Below are 15,369 nucleotides of genomic sequence, written 5' to 3'. Positions count from 1 at the left end.
AGTTTCACCCAAGCGGCGTGGTACTCAACATTGGACCTGGTGAGTGGACACTGGCAGGTGCAGGTAGACGACCGAGATAGAGAGAAAACAGATTTCACCACCCCGTTTGGGTTATTTGAATGGGACCGTATGCCGTTTGGCTTGTGCAATACTCCCGCGACCTTTCAGCGCTTGATGCAGCGCTGTTTAGGAGGACAACTGGTCGACTCAACACTGGTCTACCTGGACGATGTGATTGTCTTCTCCGCTGATTTCCGCACTCATTTGCACCACTTAGAGGAAGTGTTCAGGGCCATGGAGAAATATGGGCTGTAGCTTAGGCCAGACAAATGCCAGTTATTTTGTACCTCAAATTTGTCTATTTGAGGTACAGTTCTTGGGGCATCGTGTCAGTGCTGCAGGGATATCTCCCGACCCGGAGAAGGTGGCGGCAGTCCAAGGGTGGGAGCCACCCCGGACCTCGAGACAGGTGCGGTCGTTTTTGGGGTTCGTGGGATATTATCGATGCTTTATAAAAGGATTCTCTGGGCTTGCTAAGCCATTGAACCAACTTCTTGCTGGTTCCGGTCGTGCCCGTGGCAAAGGCTCCCTGTCAGTGCACTGGGATTCCACCTGTGAGACCGCTTTCCAGAACCTCAAGCAATAACTTTTGAGGGCTCCTATCCTGGCCTACGCAGACTTCACCCAGCCGTTCCTTCTGTATACTGACGCCAGCAACCCAGGTTTGGGAGCCGTGTTGGCCCAAGAGTACCAAGGAGAGGAGAGAGTGATTGCATACGCAAGTCGAAGTTTACATCCTGCCGAGCAGAACGCGGCAAATTACAGTTCCTTCAAAATCGAACTACTGGCAATGAAGTGGGCCATGACGGAGAAGTTCAAAGATTACCTGTGGGGAGCCAAGGTTACGGTGATTACGGATAATAATCCGTTAGTACACTTGCAGACCGCCACGTTGGGGGCAGTAGAACAGCGTTGGGTGGCAGAACTAGCAAATTATGATTACCAGCTTAAATACCGACCCGGCAGAGAACATGTGAATGCGGACGCCCTGTCCAGACTCCCAGTCGCCCGGAGGGATGACCAAACGCCCCTTTGTACCCCTGGCCCCGAAGACAAGTTGCTGGTGGCAATGGTGGAAGCTCCCGGGACCCTGGGGGCTGTTCCGTCCAGTTGGGGGTGGGACCCCGAGTGGTGGAGAGGGCTGCAGCAGGGAGATGCAGACCTGTATCAGGTTACATTGTACCTTAGACAGGGATACATGCCGAGGGCAGAGGAAAGGCGGGCTCAGACGGTGGGAGTACAACAGCTCCTAAGGCAGTGGAAGAGGCTGCGACTTAGAGAAGGGGTAATTTGCCGTTCGATACGAGATCCCCGAACGCAGTAGACAGTACACCAGGTGGTGGTACCGGAGGGCCAAGTCTCGGAGCTATTGACTGCATACCACACCCATACTGGCCATCAGGGCCAAGAGAAGAAGCTGTCACTGCTGAGGAGCTATTTCTACTGGCCTAGGATGGAAAAGAAAGTTGATGAGTTCGTTCAGAGTTGTCCACGGTGTACGTTGTTCAAACGCAGGAAGGAAGTTCGAGCCCCATTGGTCCCCCTGCGGCCCAAAGCCCCTCTGCACATCATAGGAATCGATTTCCTGACGCTAGGTCGGCCGACGGATCGATTTCAAAATATCCTGGTGATGACGGACCTATTCACTAAATACGCCTGGGCCGTCCCCACTGTAGATCAGACGGCAGTTACCACAGCCACAACTCTTGGGAGGGCAGTGATACAACCCTTTGGCTGCCCGGAGACCCTCAGACCAAGGTCCAAATTTTGAGTCCCGAGTCATCCAAGAGCTGAGCCACCTTTATGGGTGCCGGAAGACCCATGCGACCTCATACCACCCTCAGGGTAACGGGGGGTGCGAAAGGTTCAATCAGACCCTGTTGGGGTTATTGGGGACCCTAGAGAGTGAACAACAGGGCCAATGGGCCGAGAGTCTCCCCTTCGCTGTTGCAAGCCTATAACAATAGTGTGCACAGTATCACCGGGTATGCTCCTTCCTACCTTATGTTTGGGCGCCATCTCCGCTAACTGGTGGACTTGCTCCTGGGGACCGAGGCTGCGGAAAGAGGGTATAGTACCATCGACTGGGTGAATCGGCACCACCACCAACTGCTCGATGCCTACCGACGAGTGTCAGATCATCTGGGTGCAGCAGCCGCCAAGAACAAGCGGCTATACGACCAGACGGCCCGAGAGGCCCCTTTGTTGCCTGGGGAGCGAGTGATGGTAAGGGACAACCGGCGCTCTGGGAAGGGAAAGCTCAGCGATTGCTGGGAGTCGACGCCATATGTGGTGGGACGACGACAAGGGCCTGATGCTCCAGTTTACTCGGTACGGCCCGAGGGGAAACCAGGACCGATACGGGTGCTCCATTGAAACTTGCTCCGTCCCTGTCCGAACTATCCGCAGCTAGCGGCCGAGGTCCCAAGTGCGCCACCCGCCCCAGAGGTACCCATGGTAGGTTGGGCTGTGGTCCCGAGGGACCCCGAAGTTGAAGCCAGAGTGGCAGCGCCCTCGCCACCCCGACGATCTCAGCGGGACACCCGAGGACAGCCACCTGAGAGGTATGGCGAATGGAATTGAGGAACACCGGTTCTAGGGACTAGAACCGATTGGCAGGGGGGGATGTCACGGGTGACAAAAAGGCTTAGCGAGCGGAACCCCCTTGATGAGTCACGAGTTTCCTGAGGGAACGATTTGTGTGCGCACATCCCACTCCGGGCCCGCACCGGCCTACTGCCACATTGAATAAGCTTTTGTTCACCAATTTCTGCTCAAATGTTAAATATATTAGGCTATGTTTGTTTTGTCAAAAATAAAGTCATCAACTAGGATGCTTTTATAGTGTTTGTTCCAATGTAGGCTTTATTCAAACTAATGAATCCATAACTTTGAAATATCTATGATAAAATGTATACTTTAAAAAAAATAGAAATATTACGCTTGAAATATTGTTATTTTAATTGTTGCTGTAATTGTAACCTTTTTAATAAAATAGCAAATAATATATTTACAAGGTAGATGTAAACAAAATCTTAAAAGGTCAATATAAGCCTTCTCTTCAAATTATTTGTATTGTGTTTTATTAGTGACAAATTTGGGGCGAGGATACATATCCAAAACTTTCTGAAAATACAGTATGAGAATTAACTACACAATTACTAGAAATGTTCACCTTGGATATTATACAATTTGCAAGCAAAAATACAAGTGGAAAAATACCATTTTTTTCTAGATATTTCCAACTGTGAACCAATTTTGTAGTATATATTTCTTTTCTTGTGTCCTTGTATTCTTTTTTGTGGCTCAGTGACACACCTTTGAAAAGCTCATTATGCAGGCTCATTAAGCAGGTCTTTTGTCTTCACAGGTGTGAATCAGACCATTATACATGATTCACGCTCATTTCGCATATTGCCTTTCCAAACAAAAAGTGTTTTACTAAATTTAAATCAATGTATTGTTTTATGTGAATGATTTGGCAGGATGATTTTCAGATCATTTTGAAGCAAAAATCCTAGACAAGAACATCCATTAGTCAAAAGTCTTGTGGACACATATTTAGTATGTGTTTTGTGGCCTTATTTCAGAGACTTTAAGTTTTAGTTTTTTCAATAACCATGCATAAACAATATTCTCTCAAAAATACAAACATGTACATACATCTTGCTCACATATTATGGTAGCCCTGTTTGTGCTATATAGAGTGAATTTACACCTTTGCCACTAACATGTGTATAAATAACTGAAAAAAAGCACAAATGTCAGAGCATGTCAGAACACCTCCAAGACCCAGAAAACCTGCCGGACCCCAGAGGGTTAAAGGACGCTTACTTATCTATCCATCCTCATCACAGGAGTTTCCTGAGGTTTGCTTTCAGGGGCGAAGCATACCAGTATCGGGTTCCGCCATTCGGCCTAGGTTATCACCCCACACCTTTACAATTTGCGTGGATGCAGCTCTGGCTCCTCTGAGACTCCAGGGCATTCGCGTATTAAATTATATCGACGATTGGTTGATTTTAGCTCAGTCCGAGCTTTGGCAGTTCGGCATCGAGATGTCGTTGGAAAAATACAATTTTGTACAAGTACAATTTTTGTGCTCGTGGTAGTTGCGTCCAACGTAGTTACTTTTGGCCTTCTGTACATGAGACCCCTGCAGTGGTGGCACAGGACCAAGGGGTTTTCTCCGAGGGGAAATCCGTTTTCGCATGATCAAGGTCACGCGGCTATGTCTTCGTGCCTCGGTCATGTGGAAGAACCTTGGTTCCTCGCCCAGGCCCAGTGTTGGGGGCTTCTTGTCGACGCATAATGCTATCGACGGATGCTTCCCTCACAAGTCTGGGGCAATCATGAGTGGTCACTCGGCGAAGGGTCCGGACAACACACTGATGGTATCGTATATCAGAGCAGATATCCTGTTGAGGCAGGGGCTGTGGCCCGGGGAATGGAGACTTCACCCCGAGGTGGTGGAGCTTCTTAGGGAGAACTTCGGTCAAACTCAAGTCGACCTTTCCGATTATTTGTCTGCTTCGGGTAACCTAAGATAGGTTGCCCTGCATCTAAACAGGTAATGAGCAAGTGGGTAGTTGAGGCTATCTCACTTGCTTATGATGCGGCCGGACAGCCTTCACCTATGGCCGTCCAGGCCCATTCTACAAGGAGTACGGCTGCCTCTAGGCTTTAATTTCGGGTGTTTCCCTTCAGGATATTTGTAATGCGGCAGGCTGGTCCTCACCACATACATTTGTCAGATTTTACGACCTAGACCTCTCCACTCCTGGGGCTAGGTTGCTTGCTTCTTAGCGTGTGCAAAGACTTCACACAGAATGGGCATTTGTCTTTATGGCGTAGTGGGTATGGGGTTCCCACCGCGTCTCAACGCAGCTCGAGTTCCCTTGAAAGGGAACGTCTCAGGTTACGTATGTAACCCTGGTTCCCTGAGAGGGAACGAGACGCTGCGTTCTCCTGCCATACTTCCTGCATGCCCTGATCGACTTGCTTCAGGCTTATCAGAAGCTGTCGCGGTCTGTTTTCAGGTGTGCTTTATAGCTTCCTGGTCTATGAAGTCACCCGCCTATGACGTCTCGCTCTTCCATTGGATTGATTATACACGTGCTTCACGACGCAATCACGCACCGCGTCTCATCGCAGCGTCTCGTTCCCTCTCAGGGAACCAGGGTTACATACGTAACCTGAGACGTTCTCTTGGCCTTTGGAATTAAAATATCCCACATCATCACATTCCCTTCACCATACCTAGAGATTGGCTTGGTTTTATTTCAGTTAGCCTAATAGCTGGTTTGATTTGCATTGAGAGATGATCTTATGGAAAGTACCCCATGCCAATCTCTAGGTATGGTGAAGGGAATGTGATGATGTGGGATATTTTAAATCCAAATAATAATAACAATAGACAATAGCATGCGGCCTATAAATCCTTAAAAAAGAACACTTCAGTACATATACTAAAGAAAAATATATGGATATGTTACTTTAAATATTTCCATTCGTTACAAACACAGTATTTATCAGTAAACATGGTTCTAAACATTATAATATTCACCATATTAGAGTAAACACTGATACTAGCCTAACATTACATCTATATCATGCTGTGTTTTATTATCAAACATAAAAAACATCCTCGTGTCGTACATGTATATAAATTTCGCATTGAAAGGTAGCCTGCCTGTATATAGTTCATATTTCATCATTTTTCCATCGTTTTCATAAATTTTAGTCAACTGCAATGTTAACTCTCTGATGGTCTTCAAAAAAAAATCACACTCGTGGTCTTCGGGGTCTATTGGACCCCAGACAACAACATTTAATTTTGTAACCGAACAATATTTTTTTTTTTTAACAAATATAATTTTACTCTGTTCATTAATGTTTTTACTCAACATTTGTGCAGTTTTTTTTTTTAGAATTTATGATTTTTAAAAAATTTCTATAAATAAATAAATAAATATTTAATTAAATAGGATGTTTACAAAAAAACAGCATTTTATGTTAAATAAACTTTATAAAAGACCCAGATTTCTAACTTTCATTCCTGGGGATACCATGGATAATTTTACAAGGTTTAATGTAAGATTTTTGCCCATTTTTTGGAAAATACAGGTTAAAATTTGTAATAAATCACTTTAACCACTAGATGGCTGTAGAGCTCCATTATATGCTATTTGCTATTTGAATTACTGAAAGATATAGTTTCTAAAGTTGGATTCAGTTGGATTCATATCTAAATACTATAAAATCACAATTATAACAAAAATAAAATAATTTGTCAAAATTTTGCATTTTTTGTACTGAAAAAACACAGCACACACAAAAACAACAACAACAGTGAAGTGCCAAACCTCAGTGAAGTACGGCTGCCTCTAGGCTTTAATTTCGGGTGTTTCCCTTCAGGATATTTGTAATGCGGCAGGCTGGTCCTCACCACATACATTTGTCAGATTTTACGACCTAGACCTCTCCACTCCTGGGGCTAGGTTGCTTGCTTCTTAGTGTGCGCAAAGACTTCACACAGAACGGGCATTTGTCTTTATGGCGTAGTGGGTATGGGGTTCCCACCGCGTCTCAACGCAGCTCGAGTTCCCTTGAAAGGGAACGTCTCAGGTTACGTATGTAACCCTGGTTCCCTGAGAGGGAACGAGACGCTGCGTTCTCCTGCCATACTTCCTGCATGCCCTGATCGACTTTCTTCAGGCTTATCAGAAGCTGTCGCGGTCTGTTTTCAGGTGTGCTTTATAGCTTCCTGGTCTATGAAGTCACCCGCCTATGACACCTCGCTCTTCCATTGGATTGATTATACACGTGCTTCACGACGCAATCACGCACCGCGTCTCATCGCAGCGTCTCGTTCCCTCTCAGGGAACCAGGGTTACATACGTAACCTGAGACGTTCTCTTGGCCTTTGGAATTAAAATATCCCACATCATCACATTCCCTTCACCATACCTAGAGATTGGCTTGGTTTTATTTCAGTTAGCCTAATAGCTGGTTTGATTTGCATTGAGAGATGATCTTATGGAAAGTACCCCATGCCAATCTCTAGGTATGGTGAAGGGAATGTGATGATGTGGGATATTTTAAATCCAAATAATAATAACAATAGACAATAGCATGCGGCCTATAAATCCTTAAAAAAGAACACTTCAGTACATACACTAAAGAAAAATATATGGATATGTTACTTTAAATATTTCCATTCGTTACAAACACAGTATTTATCAGTAAACATGGTTCTAAACATTATAATATTCACCATATTAGAGTAAACACTGATACTAGCCTAACATTACATCTATATCATGCTGTGTTTTATTATCAAACATAAAAAACATCCTCGTGTCGTACATGTATATAAATTTCGCATTGAAAGGTAGCCTGCCTGTATATAGTTCATATTTCATCATTTTTCCATCGATTTCATAAATTTTAGTCAACTGCAATGTTAACTCTCTGATGGTCTTCAAAAAAAAATCTCACGCGTGGTCTTCGGGGTCTATTGGACCCCAGACAACAACATTTAATTTTGTAACCGAACAATATTTTTTTTTTAACAAATATAATTTTACTCGGTTCATTAATGTTTTTACTCAACATTTGTGCAGTTTTTTTTGTAGAATTTATGATTTTTAAAAAATTTCTATAAATAAATAAATAAATATTTAATTAAATAGGATTTTTACAAAAAAACAGCATTTTATGTTAAATAAACTTTATAAAAGACCCAGATTTCTAACTTTCATTCCTGGGGATACCATGGATAATTTAACAAGGTTTAATGTAAGATTTTTGCCCATTTTTTGGAAAATACAGGTTAAAATTTGTAATAAATCACTTTAACCACTAGATGGCTATAGAGCTCCATTATATGCTATTTGCTATTTGAATTACTGAAAGATATAGTTTCTAAAGTTGGATTCAGTTGGATTCATATCTAAATACTATAAAATCACAATTATAACAAAAATAAAATAATTTGTCAAAATTTTGCATTTTTTGTACTGAAAAAACACAGCACACACAAAAACAACAACAACAGTGAAGTGCCAAACCTGCAGACAGGGTTGGAGCAAACACAGGGTGTGTGTGTGTGTGTGTACATTTTATTTTTATTTTCATGTGTACAGTGTCACCAATTTATTTTTGAGGTGGTTCTTCATTTTGTATGATTTTATTTGACAAATTATAAGACTTTTTATAGCCTTACAAATGTATTTCTGTGTGTGTGTGTGTGTGTGTGTGTGTGTGTGTGTGTGTGTGTGTGTGTGTGTGTGTGTGTGTGTGTGTGTGTGTGTGTGTGTGTGTGTGTGTGTGTGTGTGTGCGCGCGCGCGCATTTTCAATGCGTCTAAGTGTTACCAATTTAATTTTCTGGTGGTTCTGCATTTTAGATTATTTTATTTTACAAATGATAAGAGAACAGTTTTTATAGTCTGTATGTATTCCTGTATAAATGTATTCCTCTTTATATGTGTGTTTTTGTGTGTGTGTGCGCCTGTGGTGAGCATGATAATTTTGGATTGTGGATGTTTTTTGCATTGTTGGAAGTGTGCCACTTTATTTCTGTCATTTCTGTCTATGTGTTCTACGTTGTTTCTGATTTTGATGATGTTATTTTGTCTATTTTGATTGCGGGGTCCAATAGACCCCGAAGACCACGAGTGTGACTATTTTTGTCACGCCAAGATAAAAACAGATATCATAATTTTTTTTTTTTTTGTTGTAGATCTAGAAAGTGTTGAGAGCCGTAGAAAGTTTCAAACCATTTGGACAAAGAGAACGTTTTTTTTAATTTGAGCAAAAGTCATTTGGGGTCCAATAGACCCCGAAGACCATCATAGGGTTAAGTTTATGCAGCAATAACACTAACTAATATAATTCATAAGACATTTTTTACCTTAAATCTTTCTTGTCTTCTCGCGTTCTTCCTCTTCTGAGGTAAATCCAATGTAAGCTCACAGCGTGTCTTCCAAACTCGATGAAAAGCAGAGGACTGGTGAAGTTTGGTGCTTTGTTTTTGAGGTAATGAGCACGTTCGCATTCCTTCACGTGGAGATTTACATATCAATCTCTTTTGCACGTGTGGGCGTAGTCAAATTAAAACTAAAGAGCAAGCGTTTGAGAAACTGGATATCTTGTTGGTTTTATACAAATTACTTAAACAGAGAAAATTTGTTTTCGTTTTGAATCAGATCATTTAAAAGTACACACTTAAAAGATTATAAAGATATATAGCTCTTGCCTGGGTGAATAGTATTCGCTGAGTTTTGTTTCAGTTTATAGACGTGCTCAAGAAAAAAAAGTTCACCGAGACGGAGAGGCAGATAGCACACCCTGTTTATTTTCTTTATTTTACAAAAGCACAATGTTGTGTTTTGCTTGTAAGTGGACACATACAAAAGTAGACATATCACAGATCATTTTTTTAATATTTATTTTTTCTGTATGGCCATAAATGACGGAGTAATTTAAGTCTATTGTGCTACTATGCGAAGAAAATCCAGCAAAACGCGCCGGCGCGTTTTCAGACCCCAGAGGGTTAAGTGGATTTAAAAATATATATATTTATCCCAGTATAAGACCAATTGGAAACAGTGTGTCAGGTAAATGACTCAGGATTCAATTGCAAGTGCAATAAAAAGTTTGTTTCAGAAAGAACATGAAATAAAGTGCAATGGTCGGAAAGTCGTGGATGAAGATGATGAACTTCGGCAAGGCAGGGACTACAATGGGCATATGATGACAGAATATTCAAGGCAGAAGTCCAGTGAGAGAAATCCACAAGGAAGGTTCAAATAATCCAGGAAACAAGCAGGAACTGGAGCACAGGACACAGAAGACTGTAAACACTGCACAGAGAACGAGTAGTGAGCAAAACAACGATCTGACACGGAATGAACACACACAGGCCCAAGATATAGCGAGGCTGATGAGACGCAGCTGTGCCCAACAACTAATCAGCGATCATGGGTTTCCCAGCAACACAGGTGACAAACACACACAATCACAGAAGACAAGTAAGAATCCACAGACCTGCGAACCGTGACAGTACTCCTCCTCCTAGGAGTGCCTCCTGGTGCTTCCATGAGAGCTTACCTGTCAAATGTAATCATCGATCAAGGAGTGATCCAATATGTCTCTTGCAGCAACCCAACTTCTCTCCTCCAGACCAAAACCTTTCCAGTCCACCAAGTACAGGAATCCGCGTCCCCTCCGTCCCGAGTCCAGAATACGTTTGACTGAATAGATAGGTTCCCCGTATATGAGACGCGGCGGGGGGATGGGTGGTTAATAGTTGAACGAAAAACTGGTTTCATTTGAGATAAATGGAAAAAACAAATGAATTCTCCTGTACACCAGAGGAAGTTTGAGGCGTACTGCCAGTGGAGTAAGGACTTCAGTTACAGTGAACAGGGCAATACATTTAGGAACAAGCTTATCACAAAAGGTGCGGAGAGGAATGTTCTGAGTAGAAAGTCACACTTTTTGACCAACTATGTATTCAGGAGGCTTTGAAAGGTGGTGATTCGCCTGGGCCTTAGTGCGTGCTTGCACCCGAAGGAGAGCCCTTCTGGCTTTCATCCAGGTGCGATGGCACTTCTGGACAAAAGCGTGAGCGGAGGGAACCACGACCTCGTATTCCAGGTTCTGAAAAATAGGTGGCTAGTAACCTAAACTACCTTCAAATGGAGAGAGGCTCGTGGACAATACTGGTAGTGAGTTATGCACATACTCAACCATGAGACCATGAGAGCTACTGGCTCCAGGAAGACAGATTCTAAAACACAGAACATTGCAACAGCCATTCCAAGCCTTGGTTGGCCCTCTCAGTCTGACCGTTGCTCTGAGAATGAAAACAAGAAGAAAGACTAACCTTCACCCCCAGCAAACGACAAAACTCTTTCCAAAATTTGGACACAAATTGGGGTCCCCTGTCAGAGACCACTTCCATCAGGAGGCCATGCATGTGAAAAACACAGTCAATGACAGTAACCGCTGTCTCCCTGGCAGAAGGCAATTTAGGCAGGGGAATAAAATGACCCGCCTTCGAGATTCGGCCAATCACGGTTAAAACTACCGTGTTGCACTGTGGAAGGGCTGTAATGAAATCTAGCGCAATGTGGGACCAAAGTCTCGAAGGGACAGACAGCAGCTGAAGGAGGACCGCCGGGGGCTGATTGGAAGTCTTATCGACAGCACAACCTGAGCAGGCCAAAACAAAATTACGAATGTCTCGAGCCACAGACTGCCACCAGAACCGCTTTTAACCAGAAAAATGGTACGATTAACTCCTGAATGACAAGCGATCTTGGAAGCCCAGCAGATAACATCGGACTGCAAATTCTCAGGCACAAACAAATGGCTAGGTGAGCAACTGGACAGAGGCGTTACCCCTTGTAAGGCATTGCGGACCTTCAATTCGATCTCTCTCGTGAAACACAGAAATGACCAGTTTCTCCGGCACGATGGAATCGGGAGAGCATGGATGGTTGTAATGATTGAAAATATGAGACAAAGCATCGGGCTTGATGTTTTTAGAGCCCAGACGGTATGAGATGAAAATGACTGAAAAAAAAAAAGCGCATACCGAGCCTGCCTAGTGTTCAAGCATTTAGCGGATATAATGTACTCAAGGTTCTTGTGATTGGTTCAGACGACGAAAGGCACCCCCAAGCCATCCAACCAATGACGCCACTCCTCCAACGCCAGCTTTTCTGCCAACAGCTCTCTGTTACCAATATCGTAGTTACGTTCTGGAGGTGACAAACAATAGGAATAAAACGTGCAAGGGTGCATTTTGTCATCCGAGGAAGAGTGCTGGAAAAGAACCTCAGACGTTGACCTCCATCACAAACTGACACAAGGGATCAGGTGTCACAAGAATTGGAGCCAAAAAAAGCAGCTTTTAGGTTGAAAAATGCAACTTCAGGCAACCAACTGGCTGTAATTACGAATGAACCATCCAACTTTGTGAAAAAGGAAGTCCCCTGCATACATATTCTGTGTCATGATGTTATTCAATCCCCGATAGTCAATACAAGGTCGCAGAGAACCATCCCTCTTACCCACGAAGAAGATCCCCGTGCCAGCAGTAGAGGAAGAAGGTTGGATGATCTTGGCTGAAAGAGAATCATAAATATATTTCTCCATGGCCTCCCTTACAGGAGCAAAAAGCGAGTGTAACCTGCACTCAGGCGGAGACGTACCTGGCATTAGATCTATAGCACAGTCATAAGGACGATGCGGAGGATGAGAAGCAACTCGAGACTTATTGAAATCTTCCTCCATGTACTCTTCGCAACATTCATTGGACTTTAATACAAGCAACCCCTGACAGAAAACAAGACCTCAAGACAGTTTTTTTTTAAAGCAAATTTAAAACATGGATATCCTGGCTGTCCATCACGTCCTGCTGGAACAGGGGGATTGCTCCCTTAAAGGATTACACAAGTGTGACGCTTTTCCAAGGAAGAAGATGATTTAAAAATAAAAGAAGATTTATTAAATATCTCAGAATAGTAATGCAGACAACAATTCAACAATACGAAATGGTGTGCCCTGTACAAATAATACTGGACAATGAGTGATACAAACAGAGAAACTTAAATAGACAGAGATAACAGATGGTCCTCGAGGGAGCTTCACCAAATATTTCGGAGTGGGTGCTGATGCAGTGAAACTCACCAATCACCATCTGCTTCGTTGATGAGGACATCGCCAGACCCACTCCAGAGCCATAGCCCAGCCAACCATCGATCCCAAGCCCGCCGTAAAGTTTGAGCCAAAGAGACACATCTTTGTTAGCCTGGATGCCAGCCCGAACCTCGCCCACAAAATGTTTAGGTCGGGAAGTTCGGTCTGGACTCGATCCGTCGAGGAGCTATTATGCCCGAACAAAAATTTTTTCGGACCGATCAAATTGTCAGGGCGGGCTTTATACGATGATGGACAGATGAGTAAAGGTAACGTAACCATCCACATCACCAAAGAGCGCTTAGGTTGAATTCGTTTACAACAAAGAATGGCTGCCGTTGGAGAATTTAGATGTGTAGATTCAGCCATCGCGTCTGTTATAGAAGATGTAGACAACACGTTCATTTTAAAAGAGGAACAGAGAACAGCGATCAAGGCATTTGTCGATCGTAAAAAGATATTTTTGCCGTCCTTCCTACGGGGTTTGGTCTATCCAATTGGCATGGCAGAGGCATTTTTTTTTTGGTTCGGATGAAACACACCCCATAATCACAGACCAATGGAGCAGTATCAGACTCACATTCTGACCAGAATCTGACACATTCTGACACATTCAGAATGGTCACATTCTGACCAGAGTATGACGACGTCAGGCTACATCTTTGTAATTTTTTTGCCCCTAAAGGGTGCTTATTAGTAACCTAAAGGTACACATTGGTACCTAGAGTGTACACATTAGTACCTAAATGGTATTAGTAACTTTTTGAAAGGGTACCATCCCAGTTTCTAAGAGTGCAACAACTCACATTGTTTCACTATGCATGTGGATTTTTAGCTGATCTTTGATACGATCATGGGCAGGAAGTTTATTCTGGACTAATTTTATCTAATATATTTTTATAACTTTGCTGAAGTAGTTGTTTTGAACAATTATTAATGTAGATTGTATTATGCAAAACTAAAGTACTTGTTTCAATACAGGGTGCCTTTTACCCTGAGAGTGAGGTAAAAGGCATCTCTTGCCACCTCATACAGTTATATCTCCCACAGCATTTATCTCCCACCTGCTCCAACACACCTGATAGGAATTTTCTAGTAATCCTGAAGAGCAAGTTCAGGTGTGTTTGATGGTCTGCAGGACAGTGGCCCTCCAGGAACAGGATTGGACAGTGCTGTCTTAAGGCGGGCATACACTGTGCGATGTCTGTGCGATTTCAGCAAGGTATCTTACTCACACTGAACGAGCAGATTGCATGCGATATAAAGCCAAAGCTCAGGATTTATGTGCTCACACTATACGGTCCGAACGTCGAGCTGCGACTTGACTGCTCACACTATACAGTACGTGTGAAATATGTGCGATAAACCCCCGTGCTGGGTTGGTAGACGATATCATGTCTCCAGAGATAATGTCAAAACAAGCATCAGTTATCAATATCAAGATGATTTAGCACTTCCAATTTATGTATTAAATTATTATTATTATTATTGTATTAGGGAAGGCTAATTTTATTATTAAATTGATCTGCTATTATAATTAATTTGCCACGCAATAATTTCACAGCACATCGCCGCAATGCGCTGTGAGGACAATAAAATATTACATAGAAGCTTACTCCTCGAGGAATAATAATAATATAATTATATGCCTATAATTCATTATAATCGACCTAAATGTTTTAGACAATTTTCAATGAGGATCCTCTTTGAAAATTGTCTAAAACATTTAGATCGATTAGGCTACAATGAATTATAGGCATATCATTATATTAACAGTCTATAATATGTCTGAACACTGCAATAATTAGTCATCAATGAAAGTTAAAAAGAGGTTTATTTCAAAAACATTGTTTAACAAATTAATAAAAGAGGCACGGTGCTACATCGCAGCTTGGAAGACGTGGGTAGGCCTAATAACTGGACAAACTGGAGGTAAGCAACAGTAATTTGTAGCTAGTTTGTACAGAACTCAAAGAGTTCCCTCTTTTCGTTATTTTTTTTCTGCAGATTGAAATGGTTAAACTCTGTTTTCGCGCAGGCGCAGTGAGGGATAAAACACTGAGTTTAGGGCAATCGGTTCGTAGCTCTGCTTCAACTGTGCGATATAGTCACGAGGAGCGACCAAAATTTCTGACATGCCAGAAATTCATCCGACCATCCGATTGCCGATCGGGAGAGGTTAATCGCATCTCGTTTCCCCTTGTATACTGCACGAACACTGCACGACAAACGACGCACGACAAAGCTGAAAATCGGCCCGACCCGAAAAAGAGTCGCACGAGTCAGAATTCGGCTCAAAATCGGACGAAATTCGCACAGTGTATGCCTGCCTTTAGTGAACCCAGTCATTTTTAACCATTTTGGTGTGTTCAATGTTTCACAGTCTCCAGGACAGGTTTGAGAAGCACTGCTCTAGACAATAAAACTGTGTACAGCATCTAAAACCTAGGGGAATACGGAATGATGTAAGTAGGAGTTTCAGTGCTATTGCGTCCTGTGAAAGCGCCCTCCGGATTTATATATGTTTGACCTCATATCACAGCTTGGTTTGGTCTGTAATATGAAGCAGATTAGATATGCCATGCACGCTTAATAGG

This window comes from Siphateles boraxobius, unplaced genomic scaffold (assembly GCF_051911475.1).
Source record: "Siphateles boraxobius isolate OS27281-9 unplaced genomic scaffold, OSU_SipBor_1 204, whole genome shotgun sequence".
Classification (NCBI taxonomy): domain Eukaryota; kingdom Metazoa; phylum Chordata; class Actinopteri; order Cypriniformes; family Leuciscidae; genus Siphateles; species Siphateles boraxobius.
Note: the sequence above shows the minus strand (reverse complement) of the source record.